This window comes from Cynocephalus volans, chromosome 9 (assembly GCF_027409185.1).
Source record: "Cynocephalus volans isolate mCynVol1 chromosome 9, mCynVol1.pri, whole genome shotgun sequence".
Lineage (NCBI taxonomy): Eukaryota > Metazoa > Chordata > Mammalia > Dermoptera > Cynocephalidae > Cynocephalus > Cynocephalus volans.
In genome coordinates this window covers 151,174,876-151,194,694 of record NC_084468.1, presented here as the reverse complement: position 1 = coordinate 151,194,694, position 19,819 = coordinate 151,174,876, and the positions used below count along the sequence as shown (strand labels likewise).

The 19,819-nt window shown below is 44.8% G+C and overlaps 1 protein-coding gene across 2 annotated transcripts in view; it reads right to left on the bottom strand.

Annotated features, from left to right (window-relative positions):
* Positions 1-10,654, bottom strand: part of ALDH1L1 (aldehyde dehydrogenase 1 family member L1) — a 96,505-nt gene extending 85,851 nt beyond the window's left edge. The window contains exon 1 of one of the 2 annotated variants that reach the window (XM_063107348.1): positions 10,574-10,654. The gene's annotated coding sequence lies outside the window, so the exon portion shown is untranslated. Of the gene's footprint in view, positions 1-10,528; positions 10,548-10,573 lie in introns of those variants that run through there. The other variant, XM_063107349.1, reaches the window with a different exon arrangement.
* Positions 10,655-19,819: the final 9,165 nt, after the last annotated feature.

The window sequence follows — 19,819 nt, the reverse complement described above, 5'->3', positions numbered from 1 at the left end:
TTCTTCCTATTCTTGGATTGCTATGAACTTATCAGGAATAAGTGTTAGATTTTATCAAATATTTTTAGCACATGTTGAGAGATCTCTGTTTATTTAGTGAATTTCAAAAATAGCTACTTCACATTGAACTATCTCTGCCTTCTCAGCATAAACATACTTAGTCACAAGCTATTTTTTAAGACAGTGCTAGATTTCACTAGCTAATATCCCGTTTAGGATTTTGGCATCTATGAACATAAGCAATATTGGTAATTTCTTAACCACACATATATGAATGTGTGTATTCATACATCTATAAAGAGAAAAAGTGAGTGAAAGAAAGGATCATTTCATTTGACAATGTTTTCATTTTAAATCAGTGAGGGAATGATTGATGATCCAGTGCGTTGGAAACTGGATAACAACTTTCAAACAATTAAAATTGAAAAATAGAAAGAACTTCTGGTTTCTAGTCCAGTGTGTGAGGAGGTTGAAAGTTGCCACTCTTGTGCTCACAAGAGAAAAGCTGAACGAACAGAACATCATCAGCTCTTCTTAGATCTGTCAGAGAATTAAGGTCACAGGACAGACCGCTTCCCTCAAAATTAGAGAGAGACGATGGATACAGAGAATGATATCTTCCCAGAGCAGAAACCCCCATGCGAGCCAGACCCAGGGTAGGAGAACTTAAAATGTAATTGAATTGCTGGAGGCTCAGTGTGGATAAGGTTGAGAACTGAAACCTCCAGGGGGAGTTTGGTCTTGGGGGGACACGCCTCTGTGAGTTTTATCTCCAGAGCCTCACCACATTCTCACAGTAAAGACTGGCAAAAAATCCCCTTGTGCTTTCGGCAGAAGGAGGGAAAAAGCAGTCATTTAAAAACATATCCAGCACATTGTATTATTCTTGAAGGGTCTATGCTCAATGGTAACTACTGCATAAGCCTATTTTTTAGGGCTTTTACCGGGGCCTAACCAACCTGGCTTAGGAGGAAAGCGCCTAACTCCAGCCCCCTCTAGCCTTGCATCACCCCAAAGGGGAGGGGCCACTGAGACTCACTTGTGAAGGTCACAGCTCAGGAGGACAGGATCAGTAAAAGACTGAGGACTAATCGTAGGACTAGACTGAGGACTAATCGTAGGACTGCAGAACCTTCTCACACACACACAACTTAGCCACTCCATTGATAGGGGCCCTATGTAATAACGGGATTACAGATGAAAGAACTGCAAATCAGACCCTATTTAAGGAGTCTCTAGGAAAAACCAAAGACAACGGGGGAGACAAAAACAAGGGTAGTAGTGAAAATTTTATCCTCTCATGCTATCGCTACAGAAAATAGTAAACACAGCCTCACTCCAAGTCAGATAAACATAAAACTTCACACTAAAGACCAATCTACCTCAGTACCTTTTACCCTATACATTATGTCTGGTTTCTCACAACCCCCCCCAAAAAAAAACATACTAAAAGACAAAAAAAAACACAGTTGAAAGAGACAAAACAAACATCCAAACCAGACTCAGATATGAAAGAGATGTTGGGATTATCAGATGGAGAATTTAAAACAACAATGATTAATATGGGAAGGGCTCTAATAGAAAAAGTGGATGACATGCAAGAACAGATGGGTCATGTAAGCAGAGATGGAAACTCTAAGAAAAAAATAAAAAATACATTCTAGAAATTAAAAAACCCAAAAACCGTGTAACAAATGTAAAGGATGCCTTTAATAGGCTTATCAATAGACTGGACACAACTGAGGAAATAATCAGTGGTCTGGAAGAAATATCAATAGAAACTTCCCAAACTGAAATGCAAACAGAAAAAGAGAATAAAAACAAAAAGCACCAAATATTCAAGAACTGTGGACAATTACAGTAAGTGTAACACACAGATGATCCTTGACCGATGACATGGTTACATCTCAGTAAACCCGTCATAAAGTACAAAAGTCATAAGTCAAACCATCCTAAGTCCAGATGCTCCTCAACTTACGATGGGGTTATACCCCAAAAAACCCACAACAAAAGTTGGGGACCATCTGTACTCACGATAGGAATAGCAGAAGGAGAAGAAAGGGAGAAAGGAATATAAGAAATATTTACAGTAGCAATTACTGAGAATGAAGACAGACACCAAACCACAGATAGAGAAAACTCATAGAAAACCAAGCAGGACAGATACCAAAAAAAAAAAAAAAAAAAAGTCTATATCTAGGCATATCATAGTCGAACTGAAGAAAATAAAAGACAAAGAGAAAATCTTGGAAGAAGGTGGGGCAGGGAGGGTGAGGGCATGAAACCCCTCACCTACAGAGGGGTGAGGGTGAGAATTATACCAGACTTCTCTCCTGAAACCAACCAAGCAAGATGAGAGTGGAATGAAACATTTAAAGAACTGAAAGAAAAATCTTATCAACCCAGAACTGAATCCTATCTGTTGGCAGTGAAATTATCCTTCAAATGTGGAGGAGAAATAAAAACTTCCTCAAACAAAAATTGAAGGAATTAGTCACCAATAAACCTGCCTTACAAGATATGTTAAAAGAAGTTATTCAGAAAAAAAGGGAAACTTTGATCCACGTAGAGAAAGGAAGAGAATTGGAGAGAAAATAAATGAAAGTAAAAATTTTTAAGAATTTTATTTGCAATTAATCTGACAGATAACAGTTTGTTTGAAATAATAATAACAACAGTATATCCAGTGATCATAGCTTGTGGACAAGGGAAATGAATGACCGCAGTTATCAGCAGTATGGGAGGGAGAACCGGAAATGCTCTATTAGGAGGTACTTGCACTGCCCAGAAGGTGGTGCAGTGCTCTTTGAAAGGAAACTTGGATTAGTTGTAAATGTATATTGCAAACTCTAGGGCAACCACTAAAAAAAGCAACGACAAAAAAGTAGAGTTGATATGCTAAGACAGAAGAGAAAATAGAAACATACAAAATGTTCAGTTAAAACCAGTGAAGGCAGAAAAGGGGTGGAAGAAAAGAAAAGAAACAAAAAACAAGGGTGATGGATAGAAAACAGTAATCAATATGGTAGATATTAATCAATAATCACTTTAAATGTTAATGGTCTAAATACACCAGTTGAAACAGAGACTATCAGAGTGGATAAAATATCAAGACCTAACTATATGTTGTCTACAAAAAAAAAAAAAAAAAAACCCATCTTAAACATGAAACACAGATTAAAAGCAAAAGCATGGAGAAAGATAAACCCTACCAACATTAATAAAAAGTGTTATTACAGAAGATTAATAGAGTTAATAGGGTAGCTCTATTAACTTCAGACAAAGCAGACTTCAGAGCAAGGAAAGTTATTAGGGATAAGAAGGGGCATACACAATGGTAAAGAATTCAATTAAAGATGACATAATAATCTTTAATGTGTATGTGTCTAACAACAGAGTGCCAAAATATGTGAAGCAAAAACTGGTAGAATTGCAAATAGAAATAGATGAATCCACCATTATAGTTGGAGACTTCAACACCTCGCTGTCAGTCCCAACTAATGGGCAGAGCCAGCAGGTTGAAAATCAATACAGACATAGGTGAATTAAACAGCACCATCAATCAACTGTATCTAATTGACATTTATGAAATTCTTCATCCAACAACAGCAGAATACACATTCTTCTCAAACTCACACAGAATATAAACCACATTCAAGATAGACCACACTCTAGGCCATAAAACACACCAAAAAAATACAAAAGAATGGAAATTATACAATGATGATAATTTCCATGATGGAAATTACTCAGACCATCATGGAATCACTAGAAATCAATAACAGAAAGATATCTGAAAATACAAAATATATGGAGATTAAACAACACACTTCTAAACTTCACATGGGTCAAAGAAATTTCAAGAGAAATTGTAAAATATTTTAAACTAAATTAAAATGAAAATACAACTTAAAATTCATGGGATGCAGGTAAAGCAGTGCTTAGAGGAAAATTTAGAGTATTGAGTGCATGGATTATTAAAGAAGAAATATCTAAAATCAATCTTCGAAGCTTCTAACTTAAAAAACTAAAATAAAGAAAAAAGAGCAAATTAAATCCAAAGTAAGAAGAAGAAAGGAAACAATAGAAATTAGAGAACTCAAAATTGAAAATAGGAAATCAATAGAGGAAATCAACAATACCAAAAGCTGGTTATTTGAAAAGTTGAGTAAAATTGATAAGCCTCCAGCCAGGTTAACTAAGAAGAAAAAGAGAAAAGACACAAATTAATAATATCAAAAAACGAAAGAAGGGCCATCAATACTGATCCCATGGCCATTAAAAGGATAATAAAGGACTATTATGAACCACTGCATGTCCGCAAATTTGATAATGTTGACAAAATGGAACAATCCCTTGAAAGACACAATTCTCCAAAACTCACACAAGGAAGAGCTGACAATCTGAAATAGGTCTATATCAACTTAAGAAATGGAGTCAACAATTAAAAACCTTCAAAAATAGAAAGCACCAGGATTAACAAATTCCATCCAATATTTAAGGTGGAATCTCTTCCATAAAATAGAAATAAAGCAAATCCTCACATTCCCTCTCAGGCTAGCATTATCCTAAGACAAAAACCAGAGACATTATAAAAAATGAAAACAACAGAAAAATATCCTTCATGATCATGACCATAGATGCTAAAACCCTCAAAAAAATCAGAAAATCTATTCTAACAATGTATAAAAGGAATTATACATAACCAAAGAGTGGGGTTTATTTTAGGTTAAACATTTTTAAATCAATTAATGTAACACATCACATGAACAGGCTAAAGAAGAAAACTCATATGATCACATCAAGAGACCCAGAAAATGCATTTGACAATATCAATTCCCATTAATGATTCCAAAAAAAAAAAAAAAAAAAAAAGCCAGAAAAATACAAATAGGGGAAACTCAATAAAGAACGTCAACAAAAACCCTACAGCTAGCATCATATTTAATGGTGAGAAGCTAGAAGTTTCCCTGCTAAGATCAGAAACAAGGCAAGGATGTCCCCTCTCACTACTCCTATTCAACATTGTACTGGACGCCCTAACTAATGCAAAAAGAGAAGAAAAGGAAATAAAATGTGTACAGGTTAGGGAGGAAGAAACAAACCGTCCTTGCTCACAAATGACGTAATTGTCTATGCAGAAAATCTCAAAGAATCACCAAAAAACTGGTACTAAAATAAGCAATTCTAGCAAAGTTGCAGTGCAGTACATAAGGTTAATACACAAAAGTCAATCACTTTCTTACATAATAGCAATGAACAATTGGGATATAAAATTTTTTAAAAAATTCCATTTAGGGCCGAGCCCGTGGCGCACTTGGTAGAGTGCAGCGCTGGGAGCGCTGCGACGCTCCCGCCGCGGGTTCGGATCCTATATAGAACTGGCCGGTGCACTCACTGGCTGAGTGCCGGTCACGAAAAGGACAAAAAAAAAAAAAAAAATTCCATTTACATTAGCACCAAGAAAAAAAATGAAATAGGTATAAATTTGACAAAATATATATACAAGATCTATGTGAGGAAAACCACAAAAGTGTGATGAAAGAAATCAAAGAAAATCTAAATAAATGGAGAGATATTTCATGTTCACGGACAGGAATAGTCAGTATTATCCAGATGTCAGTTCTTTCAAACTTGATCTATATATTCAACGAAATACCAATCAAAACCCCAGCAGGTTATTTTGTGGATATCAGTAAACTGATTCTAAAGTTTATATGGAGAGCAAAAGACCCAGAATAGCCAACACAATATCGAAAGAGAACAAAGTTGGAGGAGTGACCCTACCTGACGTAAAGACTTTACTATAAAGCAAGGATAATCAAGACAGCATGGTATTGGTGAAAGAACAGACAAACAGATCAATGTAACAGAACAGAGAGCCCAGAATTAAACCCACATAAATGCAGTCCACTGATCTTTGCAAAGGCATACGATGGAGAAAAGAGAGCTTCTTCAGCAAATGGTGCTGGAACTACTGGACATCCACAGACCAAAAAAACAGAAAAACAAAAATGAATTGTGACAGACCTTACATTCTTCACAAATATTAACTCAAAATGGATCACAGACCTATAGGTCTATAGTGTAAAAACACAAAACTATAAAAACTCCTAAAAGATAACATAGAAAATCTAGATGACCTTGGGCCTTGGGAAGACATTTTACATACAACATCAAAGGACCCATGAAAAAAAAGAATTGATAAGCTAGACTTCATTAAAATTAAGAATTTCTACTCTGCAAAGAACACATCAAGAGAATGAAACGACAATCTAGAGCCTGGAAGAAAACATTTGTGAAAGATATATCTGAGAAAGAACTATTATCCAAAATGTACAAACCACTCTTAAAACTCAGCAACAAGAAATCAAACAACCTGATTAAAAAATGAACCAAAGACCTGAGCAGTCACCTAATCAAGGAAGATATACAGATGGCAAGTAAGCAGATGAAAAGATATTCCACATCAGGGAAATGCAGACAACAATAAAATACACTATATCTCTATTAGAATGAACAAAATCCAAAACACTGACACTACCAAATGCTGGTGAGGATATGGAGCAAGAGGAATCTTCATATAGTGCTGGTGGGAATGCAAAATGGTACGTGTACATTGGAAGACAGTTTTATATTTATAAAAGTAAACATATTCTTACCATAAGGTCCAGCAATCGTACTTTTTGGTACCTACTCAAAGGAGCTGAAAACATGCCCCCACAAAAATCTGCACACGAATGTTTATAGCAGCTTTATTTGTAATTGCCAAAGCTTGGATTTTACCCAAAAGCACAGTCCATCACAGAAAAAAAAGTGATAAATTGGACTTTATTAAAATTAAAAACTTCTGCTCTGCAAAAGACACTGTTAAGAGAGTGAAAAGACAAGCCACAGGGAGAAAATCTCTGCAAAATGCATATCTGATAAAGGACTGTTTTCTAAAATACACGAAGAACTCTTAAAACTCAACAATAAGAAAACAAGCAACCCAATTAAAAAATGAGCAAAAGATATTAACAGACACCTCGCCGAAGAAGATATACAGATGGCAAATAAGCTAGATAAAGAAGCTCAACATCATAAATCATCACTGATTGCAAATTAAAATGCAACGATAAGATACCAGTACACACCTATTAGAAGGTTTAAAATCCAGAACACTGATGACACCACATGCTGGTGAGGATGCGTAGCAGCTAGAACTCTCATTTGCTGCTGGTAGAAATGAGAAATGGTGCAGCCACTTTGGAGCACAGTTTGGTAGTTTCTTATAACACTGAACACACTCTTACATGTGATCCTGCAATCTTTCTCCTTGGTATTTACTCAAATGACTAGAAAACTGATGTGCACACAAAAACCTGCATGCAAACGTTGATAGCAGCTTTACTTATAATTGTCAAAACCTGGAAGCAACCAAGATGTCCTTTAGTAGGTGAATGGATAAATAAACTGTGGTACACTCACATCCATACAATGGAATGTTATTCACTGATAAACAGAAATGAGCTGTCAAGACACAGAAAGACATGGAGGAAACTTAAATGCATGTTGTTAAGTGAAAGAAACTTGAAAAGACTACATACTGTGTAATTCTAACTATATGACATTCTATAAAAGGCAAAACTTAGGAGACAGTAAAAAGGTTAGTGGTTGCCAGGGGTTGGGGGCACAGGAGAGGGATGAATAGGTGAGCACAGATTTTTAGGGCAGTGAAACTACTCTTTATGACACTGAAACAGTGGGTACATGTCATTATGCATTTGTCAAAATCTGTAGAATGCACAACACCAAGAGTGAAGTCTAATGTAAACTGTGGACTTACAGTTAATTCTGTACCCATATTGGCTTATCAAGTATAACAAACGCACCACACAAATGCAAGATGTTAATAATAGGGGACAGGGGGGAGGGACAGATGAGCATATGGGAGCTCTCTGTACTCTGCACTCGATCTTTTGTAAACCTAAAATTGCTCTTAAAATAGTGTATTAATCTAAATAAATAAATCTAGAATTATAGTTCACATCTTACTCCAGGATACAGTCTAACTGGGTTAAAAAATTAATATTTAAAAATCAAATATAAAAAGAAAACATTAAAGTATTAGAAAATATTGGCAAATATTGGACTTTACAAGCCAGACACTAAAGAAAAAATGTAAAATAAAGTATGTGATAAATTTTGATACATGGAGATTTTACATGTCTCTGAAAAAATTTTCCAAAAGAAAAAAAAAAAAATACCACCAGTAGACAAAAATGTGTTCAATCACAAGTACCCAAAGAAATGCAAATAAAATAAGGGGCTATATTTCTCCTATAAAATTGGCAGATATTTAAAATGATTTAAATATCCAATGTTGGCTACGTTGTGAGAAAATGGACAATAAACTGGTGCAAAGTCTTTGGAGGGAAAGTGGAAATCGTTCATTTCTCCTGACTCATCAATTGCCCTTTTAAATAACACGTGGACAAGCAAATACAGATGTGTATTTTTAAGTTACGTTAACTCACACTGGGTAGACCATGGCACTTAGAAATGACAACATACTGTTTGCTGTCCAGGGATATATCAGTAAAATACTCCGACAGGTAACAAACCACCCTAATTTTGTAAGGCAGAAGTGTGCACGTGCACGGCGTGTGCGCGCCTGTGTACGTCTGCGCGTGCTCGTGCGGCGCGTTCATTTGCTGTGTGAAGGCCTGGAAGGATTCACACTGCAGTGTCAAAAGTCACTGGGTGGAGGTTTCTGGGACTCAGGTTTTTTAAATGACTGCATTTTTTTTTTTTTCCTTAACCAGAATGCTTTGGCTTTTTCTATATGGAACATGTATCACCTGTGGAAAGAATCAAGGGGAACTGAAAAATAAAAAGATCCTTTGGCTGCAGGGAGGCAAAGTCAAGGTAGCCACCCCGGGGGGCTGTTGTCACAGTCCAAGGAAGCTGAGCTTGGCAGGGACCGGAGCGGTGGGAGGGGCCTCAGCCAACCGGGACCTTTGGCCCTTGAGGGGGAGGAGCCGGGAGTTGCTCGGTGTCCTTTCCCCGGGTGGTGCCATAGGGCTGCTGTGAGGCTGCTGTGGCTGCAGCAACGCGGTCGGCGCTTACCAGGCCTCCTACCCTGATCCCCCATCCCAGGCCCTGCTCCCTGGGACCCCGATGCCAGTCCCTGCCCGAGCTGGGCCCCGCTGCAGGAACGGCAGCTCTGCGCCACTAGTTCCTGGGACCCACGGAGGGACGCAGCTCCAGCGTGTGGCAGGAGCTCACCTGAGCGGCTGGGGTTCGGCCACGATCTGGCCCATCCCCCCAACTAACCTTTGGAAGACCCAAGGCTGACCCTCGCCTAAAATCAGCCTGTTTAGCCCGGCACCTAGCAGGCAGCGGGATCACTTTGTCCCTCCACAGCAGGGGTCCCCTTGAGGTCACCCGTCTCTCCCACAGCACAGGCCATGGTACAGCGACCTGGTCCCCCGGAGCCTGCAAACCTCAGTTCAACCCCGGTTGAATCGTTTCCATCTCTGAGCCTGGACGTCCTTGTCGCTACAAGGGGCGTCACAGTACTGTCTGCGCACTGTCGTGTTAATGCCAGGAACGACAGCAGCCAACAGTCACCGAGGGTTTCTAGGGCCATCTCGGGCAGCCGTAGGACGTGCGCGCTGTTACTTAGCGCCCCTCCCAGGTTTACAGACAAGAAGCCAGAGCCGAACAGTCCAAAGTCCCAGAGAAGCGGCCACCTGATGCCACAGCCCTAACCCCTCAGCCCCAAGTCTCAGGAGACTCGTGACCTTTCCTCTCCGCCCGCAGCCCAGGGACATTCTCGCCTCTCTCGGAAGGTGTGCAGGGAGCAGCCCGGACAGGGGTCCCGCGGGCCTGGGCCGGGCCGGAGCCGGACCTCCTGTCCCCGCAGCCCGCAGGGGCGGAGCGGCTCTGGGGCGACTCCTCCAATCACAGGAGGCCCTCGGGCCGGGCCCCCCGGTTTGGCCAATCAGGGAGGACCTTTCAGTCCCGAGACTGGGGTGAGGGGCTCAGAAAAGAGGACAGGGGACAAGCTGACCCTCTGCCACTGACCGTCGCGTCACCTTCGGCTGTCCCTCTCTCTCCCACTCTCAGTGTTCTCCTCTGTAAACCGGGGCGGTAAAGCCCACACCACAGCCAACCCGGCCCCCAGGTCCTGGCGGGCCACCTCAGCGCCCGGTTCTCTAGCCTGGGGACCCCTGGCCCGGCCGGAGGCTCAGCTGCTCCGAGGAAAAGCCCGGACCTACCGGGAGGCCAAGCCCGGCGTCCCCGCGGCGAGGCTCGGGGCCCCCTAGGAGCCCTAGTGGTGGGACCCGCGCCCAGAGTCCCCGGAGCCTTACAGTCTCTGGAGCCCAGAGTCCCCGGAGCCTTAGAGTCCCCGGAGTCCAGAGTCCCGGGAGCCCCAGAGTCCCCGGAGCCCCAGAGTCCCGGAGCCCAGAGTCCCGGAGCCCAGAGTCCCCGGAGCCCCAGAGTCCCTGGAGCCCCAGAGCAGCAGGCTGGGACCACCCACCTCCTACAGAGCTTGCGGCCGCTCTCGAGGCGCGTGGGGACTCACCAGGTACACGAAGAAGTGCAGGTGCCGCAGGCGGATGGGACCTCTGCGAGCCGCGGTCTCGGGACCGGGACCGGGAGTGGCACAGACCCGCCCGGGGCAGTCAGGAGGTGGGACCCGCCCCCGCCAATCTGCAAGCCACCGCCACGGCCAGAGCCCGCGATGGGAGGGGCGCCGGGCGGGCGGAGAGTCACGCCAGGTGGGGGAGGGGAGGGCTCTCGCTGGCCTTGTGACAGTGGCTGGGCCCGCTCTGGTCTGAAAATGCCCAGACTTTACTAAGGACTGCCCAGCACAGCCCGACTCATTGCAGCTTAGGGCAAGAACACTTGCTATGGACCCTTGGAGAATTCCCAGGACTTTGAGAAGGCCCAAGGACCCAGCAGTGCTGGGAGCTCTGAGTCCCTGGAGAGGCTGAGCTGACAAGAGGAAGGCCTCGCCAAACCGGTTAATTTCATCCGCTCATTCATTCATTCAGTCAAGAGCAACGTGCCAGGCATCTCCCCCGTGCTGCAGCCGCCCACAGAGGCAGTCGCGGGCCACCCTGGACTTGCAGCCTCCTGGGAGAGACAGACCCTCAGTCAGCAGCTGGTGTCCCAGTGGATATCTGGGTTTTGGCCTGCCCAGCGCCAGGCCCGCCTCTCCAGTCCCTGGTTTTCCTCTGAGCAGTTCCCCTTCTCTGCTCTTTTTTCCTCCTAGTCCGGGTGCGGACAGCTCCCCTGCTGCCCACACCTCCCCTGGCTCCCTGGGGAACCTCATCAACCCTGTCTTAGGCAGGGTCACCTGTTCCTCTCAGGAAAAAAGAATATATGGGATGATAAATCTGTACATGTTTCCTGACAGCAAGCCTTTGTCCAGGTGGCTCCTTCCACCTGCAACACCGTCCCACCACACCTGCTGCGGGGCTCCACTGTGCCCTTCCAAGCCTCATGTCTTTTGAGGCTTCTCTCTACCTGAGTCCCAGCCACCTGGCCCTTTACCCAGTGCCAGAACACACCAAGCTTGCTCCAGCCAGGGCCTTCACACGGGCTCTGCCTTGAATGTTCTCTGATACTACAGAGGGCAGGCTCCCTTCACCTTCTCACGGCAGCTCCTAGGTCAGATGTCAAATACCAAATGCCTTAGAGAAGATGCTTCAGGTTGCACAATCTAAGGAAGTCCCTGGGCTGTCCCTGTCACATCACCTGTCTTATGTCCTTCACAGCACTGTATATCTGATACTGCCTTGTTTCTTTATCTGTTTATTGTCTGTCTGTCCCACTGGACTGTAAGCTCTTTCAGGGCAGGAAACTTGTGAGGTGTATTCACTGTTGTATCCCCAACACACAGTCATGTCACATAGTAGTTGCTAAATAAATGTTTGTTAAAGGACACCCGGGATCGGGGTGACCTGTCCCTGCTGAGTCCTCCAGCCTTTTTCTTTATGCTCCAGCCTCCGGGTCTCCCAGCTGCTCTTCACGTGCACTGACCTCCTGCACGTGAACTTCCTGTTGCTCTTCATCTGCCTCAATGGAACCCACTCATACTTCAGGAAGTTCCTAGTAGAATGCCACATCTTCAGGGAACCTTTCCCTAACTGCAGCACCACTAGGGCAGATTCCCACCATTATATGATCACAGAGAGGCCTCTCATTTTCCTTCATGAAGCCCCTACGCTTGCAATTTTATCAGTGCTTCTGGGGTTATTTGATTAACATGCCTTCCCTGCTGAAGCATGAAGTCAAAGACTATCTTAGTCTCCTGGGAATTCCCCAACACCAAGTGTAATGCAGAAGGTGTTGAATAAAATTTGTAGGATAAATGACTGAAGGTCGGGGGCCTGGACTGGGAAGTAGTGTGATCCGGACTTTGAAGCTAGACAGAGAAGGCAGAATGACAGGTGGCAGGAACCAGAGACAACAGCCTGGAGGCTGGACACCAACAAAGTGTGTTAGGAAATCAGAGAGGGAGCCATACTCTTAAGGGTGCAGAGCAGGAGAGGAGGGAAGTTGAAGCAGAAAGTGTTCTGCAGTAATGTGGGAAGTGAAGAGTGGCCACATGGACTGGGTGGTCGGGCTGAGGAGATTTCCAGGCGGGACGCTGGAGCTGACTCCTGGCTTCCTCTTGCTCTCTACTAAAATGTGGGAGAAGAGAGGTAAGCCAAAAAAAAGAGCTGTTAGATAAAAAAGAAACGACACTTGCTGGCTTTGAAAATTCCCAGCTTCTCCAGATGTCAAATGATGCTAAAATTAACAGCTTCCAGACAAAGATTAAATGCAGGCCCTTACCAGGACAAGAAGGTCTAAGGTGAAACCAGGGTATGGCCATGAAATCCTTTGTTGAGTCCTCAAAAGGATCAAAGGGACACTACAGAGTATTCAGTTAAAAATAGGGCTTCTACGAAGCTTAAAGTTGTCATTCATCAGCATTCTTAGCAAAAGCCAAAGAGGGAAGAGCTTATCTCAAAGAGATTTGTGAGCTTGACAGTTGTCTAAAGGAGTAAGCCTCAGTGAGATTCACAGAAGACACACAAAGTTTTTAAAATATTTACATTGGCAAAACAGTGCCAGCTTGGACTGAAAGGGTCAGAGACGGTACCAAATAAAAAGAGACCTATGGACTTCCCCATTCTACCGGCAGGACACGGACTGAGAAATTACATAGATGCAGACATGGGCTGCATCTTATGGAAAATAAAGGACAACTCAGGAAGCAGAACAAAGATTCCAAAAGGCAGAACCAAAACATGGAGAATCACTTACACACAGTCGGACGGAGCCCTAATCAAGAAACTTCGAGCATCTGCCCAGCAGGATTTCAGAATCACGACGGGCTCGTGACGCCTGAGCGCCTCCCATCCTCGGCTCTTGTTGAGCAGGATGTCCGTAGTGGCTGTCCTCTGCCTGTCCCACCGCTGTGTGGTAGGCAGGTGCAGGGAGAGTCACAGGAACTTTTCTCTTGAGTTCACAAGTCTTCAGACTGAGAGCAGCAGTACTCAAGAAGCGACAGTTAAGGAAATGCTCCCAAGGAGTCTCATCTGGACTTGCCGGAGATGCAGAGATTCCGGGCTTGAGCTGATTCTCTAGGGGGATGATGCTTTTAGGGGATGTTTAGAGGGGTGAGTGTATTTTGCACATGGGAGAAATGTAAATAACCTGTCGCCAGTATGTGGACTGTGGTAGTTTTAAAACTCATTGCTATTCCTCCCTTCAAGAAATGGAGCTCAGTTCCCCTCCCCTTGAGTGTGGGCTGGACTTAGCGACTTGCTTCTAGCAAATGAAATATGTGGAAGTGACAGTGTGTGGCTTGTGAATCCATCCTTTCATTAACCAGATAGGGAAACTGAGGCTTGAGGTCAGAGAGTGGCAGAAGCAGCTCTCCTGTGTCCCAGGACTACATGACACTCTCTGAATAAATCATACTGAAGCCCTCCTTTGCCACATCAGCTCACCATGCCAGGAATGCCCTGTCCCTTGACACGATCTAGCTGAGCTCTGCTTATGCTTCGTGGATGGGCTGGGCATCGTCTCCTTTGGGAAGCCTCCCCCCAGTCCTCCTCCTTGGGAATTCTCTCATTCATAGCATAGATCACAGTCTAATGTAACTGTCCATATGCTTGTCTGTCCCTCTGTCTCTCTCGGCTGCAAGACCCGTGAAAGCAGGGACAGGGTCTGTTTCGTCTGTGTATCACAGCACCCTGCGTGGGCCCTGGTGCAGGAGAGGCGCCCTGGTGAGTGTGGGTGGATACTTTCTGCAGGACTCTTGGTGACTGGGTGCATGCTTGCGCAGCCCTGCATTGTGGGTAAGGGAATGAGGGGCTACTGTTCCAATCCAGAGACAGTTTAGAGGGTGAGTCTGGTTTAGACCTGCATGGATGGGTTGCCAGATGGATAGAGACATGGATTCTTTTTCTGCTGTGTAAGGAAGATTCAGTTTGTTGTTTGGGAATTCAATAACTGGGTGCTGTGTGTGTGCTGCAAAGAAAACATTGACCTTAAAGTCTATGGTCTTTGAGAAATCAAAGTGGGTAGGATAAGTGACCTGAATTTTCTTTTAAATTTGGGATGTCATCCTAAATAACAGGCAGAGAGACTCTGTAAAAGAAAATGATGTTTATTGGGGAATAGGGTGTTGCAATGGGAATATGTGTGCCATAATAAACTATGTGCATATTCAGGGAGGTAAAGGAAGGACAGGGGGTTTTAAAGGAAAAATCATGGAGGATTACATAATTGTTTTGGAATAACTATCCTCAGCTACAAGGATCAATAAGAAGAATGACGCCAGTCCGAGGTTGGACAGGCAGTTCCTGGGAAGATGTCCTAGCATAAGTGTTTTTTTATTTGTAAAGCTGCAAAGGCCTTTGTGCAAGGTTGTGCTTTTTGCACAGTCTTTTATGATGGGTCTTGTTATCAGGAATCTGTGCATGAGACCCTCCCTTCACGGCCTTCCTTGGCTCTACTTGTCAGGTTTCAACACACGTGACTCCACTCTGAGTCTGACACCTTTCACAGGTGTTCCGCTCTGCCCAGCTCCTGAGACCTCCTGTTCAGATGCTTCCACCCCACCTCACGAGTTGCTCCTGGTGTCACCTGACGCCCCACCTTTAGGACCTCTCCCCAGTGGGAACCGAGATTCCAGGATAGTGTTCTCCATATCTCTTCCTAAAAGTGCCCAACATGCGATTTTTACGTATGGATAAAAATATGAGTTGGCCTTTTGTGCCTTGAACCGGAATTCATCTGAGGACCTGGAAATACAAACAAAAATGACACTGAAGAGATAAGATGTGGTGGCAAAGTTTATAGCCATTCTCCTGCGAGGGCCTCTCCAGCCTCTGGCAGAGCCCACTGACCCCATGTTAAGTCAAAGCCTGGGGTCATTTCCTGCTTGTGTCCCCTGGGCCTGGGACAGCTCCTGGCCCTCACACAGCCTCACTCACTGTGGAGCTCCTGAATACGTGAGAAAAGAGTCTCTCTCCTCTGGGTGCTCGTAGCCCAGTGGGTAGATAAAGGTGCAGATGCAGCAGAAATCACAGGTGGGGAGGAATGTGACTGTCAGTGGCAGAGACATTAAGAAAGGGGGCCTGGGTGCACCCGACCTCCCTTGGGGAGAAGGCCTGACTGGACTGGGATAAATTTAATTGGGAAAAAATGAGAAAGATGTTACAAATGCAGAGAATCATAAGAATGAATGTGCTGGTGTGTGGAGGTGGGGGTGAGGGTCATTTCTGAGGAACAACGAGAAAGCATTGCTTGCCACACAGCTGTGTGACAGGTGCTGGGGAGAGCAAGAGTCTCGAGGAGCTGCCACGTGGGGATGAGGACTCGATTTCACACTGTGGTCCAGTGGTAACCAGACACTACGATCTAATAGGCCGGGACAATTTCAAAAGCATTTTGCTAACTGACATGAGGTTTTCAATTTTTTATTTTGCAAAGTAAGAATATCTTAAAAAATTAATTTCCTGAAGTACTATTCAACCTTAAAAGGGAAGGAAATTGTGACACGTGCTACAACATGGACGAACCTTAAGGAAGTTGTACTAGTGAATTAGCCAGACACAAAAGGACAGATACTATATGATTCCACTTATATGAGGTCCCCAGAGTAGTCAGATTCATAGAGACAGAAAGTAGAAGGGTTGGTGCCAGGGGCTGGGGCAAGGGAGAGTTAGTGTTTAACGTGGACAGAGTTTCAGATGAGAAGGTGAAAACGTTCTGAGCTGGATGGTGGTCATGGTCGCACAATAACGTGAATGTACTTAATGCCACTGAACTGGACACTTAAAAATGGGTAAGATGGTAAATTTTGTTATGTGTATTTTACCACAATTTAAAATAATAATTTTTTAAACACCAATTTCTACCAGCCTTTACCATAATTTCATAGAGAGAGACCATTTAGCATCACAAAGCCTAAAGGAGCCATTGGGCCTTGTTGAAAACTCTGTCCCAGCTCGCTCTGGTCCTGGGCCTGGCATTTGCAAGCTGGATCCTGACTCCAGCAGCAGCAGTGTCTGAGTTTGAGGAAATCACCCAGGAGCCTACAAGAGGCAGAGAGCCTGGCGAGGAGACAAGTGAGCAGTGCAAGACACAGGTCTGCGGCACAGGACAGCGCAGCACCCTGGCCAGTGGCAGCAGAGCCACGACCCCAGGCCCTGCACAATTGGGGAGTGGAGCATTTGGCAGAACCTGGAGGACAGCAGTGTGTAGAGACCATGGTTGGGGGCATAGCGGCCACAGGGGACTCAGGAATAGGGAACCTCCCTCCCTTCCTCCTCTGGCCTCCCTGCAGCATGTTCTAGTGGATTAACCGAACTGGAAGGCAGACACAGAGAGGAAAGTGGTCCTTCCACGTCATTCTCCTGTGCACCCTCTTCTAGGGTGGAGAGTAGACCAAAGAGCCACAGATGATCTGGTGCCATCCAGCTAGGAGCGAGCCTCCTCGAGTTGCTCCAGGGAGGCAATTTCATATGAAGCAGTGGTTACAAAACTGTTGGAAGAGCTGAAGGGACAAGCAAGAAGTGGTGAGCAGCCCAGAGATTGGGGGCCACAGCAAGCCTGCACTACCCTGAAGGCTGCGGGGATGAGGGGAAGGCGGGACACCGAGGACTTTGGTGCAGCCTGGTCTAATGTGCACGCTCCCTTCCCCATCTTGACTTCTCTACAGCACTCAGCACTGTCAGTCACATGCCTGGCTGCTTGAAGCTCTGGTTCTCACCCTTACCCGCTCTGCTCCTTATTGCAGACCTCAGAAGCTGGAGCTCTACCCAGCAGGAGATAAAACCTAAAAGAATGGAAACCAGCAGGACTGCCTAGGAGGAGTGTGGATCAAGGTGGGGCTGCAGCCATTCCTGGAGATGCTGCCCAAGGCAGAGAGAAATAGGGACACCCTGGCTCCTCCCTGAGGTTCGCTCTCCCTCCTGTCTCCCACCAGGGCATCCCAGTGCCTGAATAAACTGGAAGCTGCTCGCTAGGCAAGGGAGCCTGAGAAATGGGGTCTGCGGGGCCAGGCACATGCAATATGGAGCAGGATGGGGAAGGGAGAGAATGTGGGAGGCCCACAGCATTGACAGCTGCAGAGAGGTCAAGATAGAAAAGAAAATGTGTGCATTGGGTCTGGCAGCACAAAGGTCCTTGGGGCCCTCAGTGAAAGTTGTGTTTGCACTGACAGGGCAGAGCCAGCATAGAGATGACCAGAAGCAAGTGTGCAGTGAAGACACGGGATAAGCACTTCTGAAGCATTTGGCTGGGAAGGGGTAGAAACAAGAGAGGGCCATGGTAGGAAGGGAGAAGGTTTTAATGAATGAGAGAGTGTAAAAAGCCATTGGAAAGGACTCAGCTGAGAAGGAAAAGTTAAATGTACAGGAAAGGGGAGAATTACTCGTGTCTATGGTTCCTGAAAATGCGGGAAGTAAAGGCATCCAAAAACAGACTCAGGGAGTGGTCTTCAATGACATCATAACCAGAAGAAAGGGAGGAAGGGAGAGAGGGAGGATGAGTGGATGAAGGGATTGGGTGGGTGAGTGGTTGGCTAGATGGGTAGATGGATGGATGGATGCATGGATGGATAGATGGGTGGATGGATGGATGATGGATGGATGGATGGAGATGGATGGATAGATGGGTGGATGGATGGAGATGGATGGATAGATGGGTGGATGGATGGATGATGGATGGATGGATGGAGATGGATGGATAGATGGGTGGATGGATGGATGATGGATGGATGGATGGAGATGGATGGATAGATGGATGGATGGATGGATGGAATTGTAGATGGGTGGATGGATGGATGGAAGGATGGATGGATGGATGGAGATGGAGATGGATGGAGATATAGATGGGTGGATGGATGGATGGATATGGAGATGGATGGATGGATGGATGGAGATGGAGCTGGATGGAGATGGAGATGGATGGATGGATGGTATATTTCCTTTTCCCATGCTTTGTGTTGGTACAAGATGAGAGATCCTACTCATGGTTTTCCTTCTCTCCCTAAAGAACAAGGTAAGATCATCTGCTGAGGTGGGATAAAGAAAACGAGGGAAGCCTAGGGGATTTTGAGTAGTCATTGTGGGGTTTGGGAAGGAGAAAGGTGGATAGATCCTGGGCAGTGTTGAGGCTTACTAGAGATGTGTGGTCATAGGTTTACAATAGGACCAACCTGTACTATTTTGAAACCCTCTTCCAGCAACAACAGACTGCTCAAAGGGGAGCCACAAGGAAATAGGTCTTTGGATTTATTCAAGGCTGACAATTTGCCCAGATGGCTTCAGTGAAAATCAAAAGGCAGTAGTGAACTGAAGAATCTAAGCTGGACAGGGAAAATGCTGATGAGTTATAAGGCTGCGCTCTAGCCAACTGAGCTAACCGGCCAGCCTGGGAAATGCTGACGAGTGAGGAAAATTACAGATGTCAGTGGACTAGGGTTCCCTCTGAGGCCAGTGGGTGGTCACGCTAGAGCAGTTGAACTGGAGGTTAGAAGGAAAAACATGTGGACAGAGGGTAAGAGGGGAATGCCTGAATTAAAGTCACACATCACTTAAAGACGGGGATACATTCTGAGGAATGTGTCTTTAGACAATTTTGTCATTGTGTGAATATCACAGACTGCACTTTAACAAACCTAGATGGTGTAGCCCACTACATACCTAGGCTATATTATAGCCTATGGCTCCTAGGCTATAAACCTGTACTGCATGTCATTGTACTGAATACTGCAGGCAATTGTAACACAATGGAATTTGTGTATCTAAACATATCTGAGCATAGAAAAGGTACAGTAAAAAATACAGTATTAGGGCCGGCCCCGTGGCTCACTCGGGAGAGTGCGGCTCTGGTAGCACGGAGGCCACGGGTTTGGATCCTATATAGGGACAGCCAGTTAGCTCACTGGCTGAGCGTGGTGCAGACGGCACCAAGCCAAGGGTTACGATCCCTTTACCGGTCAAAAAAAAAAAAAAAATACAGTATTATAATATTATGGGACCACTGTCATATTTGCAGTCCATCATTGACCAAAACATCATTATGTGGTAAATGACTGTAATGATTTGGGAAGTGGAGGGATCCCAGGTGATGACAGTTTGTTAAAAAGGGAAAGCTTTAATCAAGTTTAAATTTATCAGAGTTTATTTGAGTGAAAAAAATTGATTTGTGAATCAGGCAGCCCTCATAACCAGAACAGTTGGAAGAGCTCCTGCCTGCCGCATGGTCATGCAGCATTTATGGACAGAAAATGGCAGTGAGGCAAGAAGGACAACTT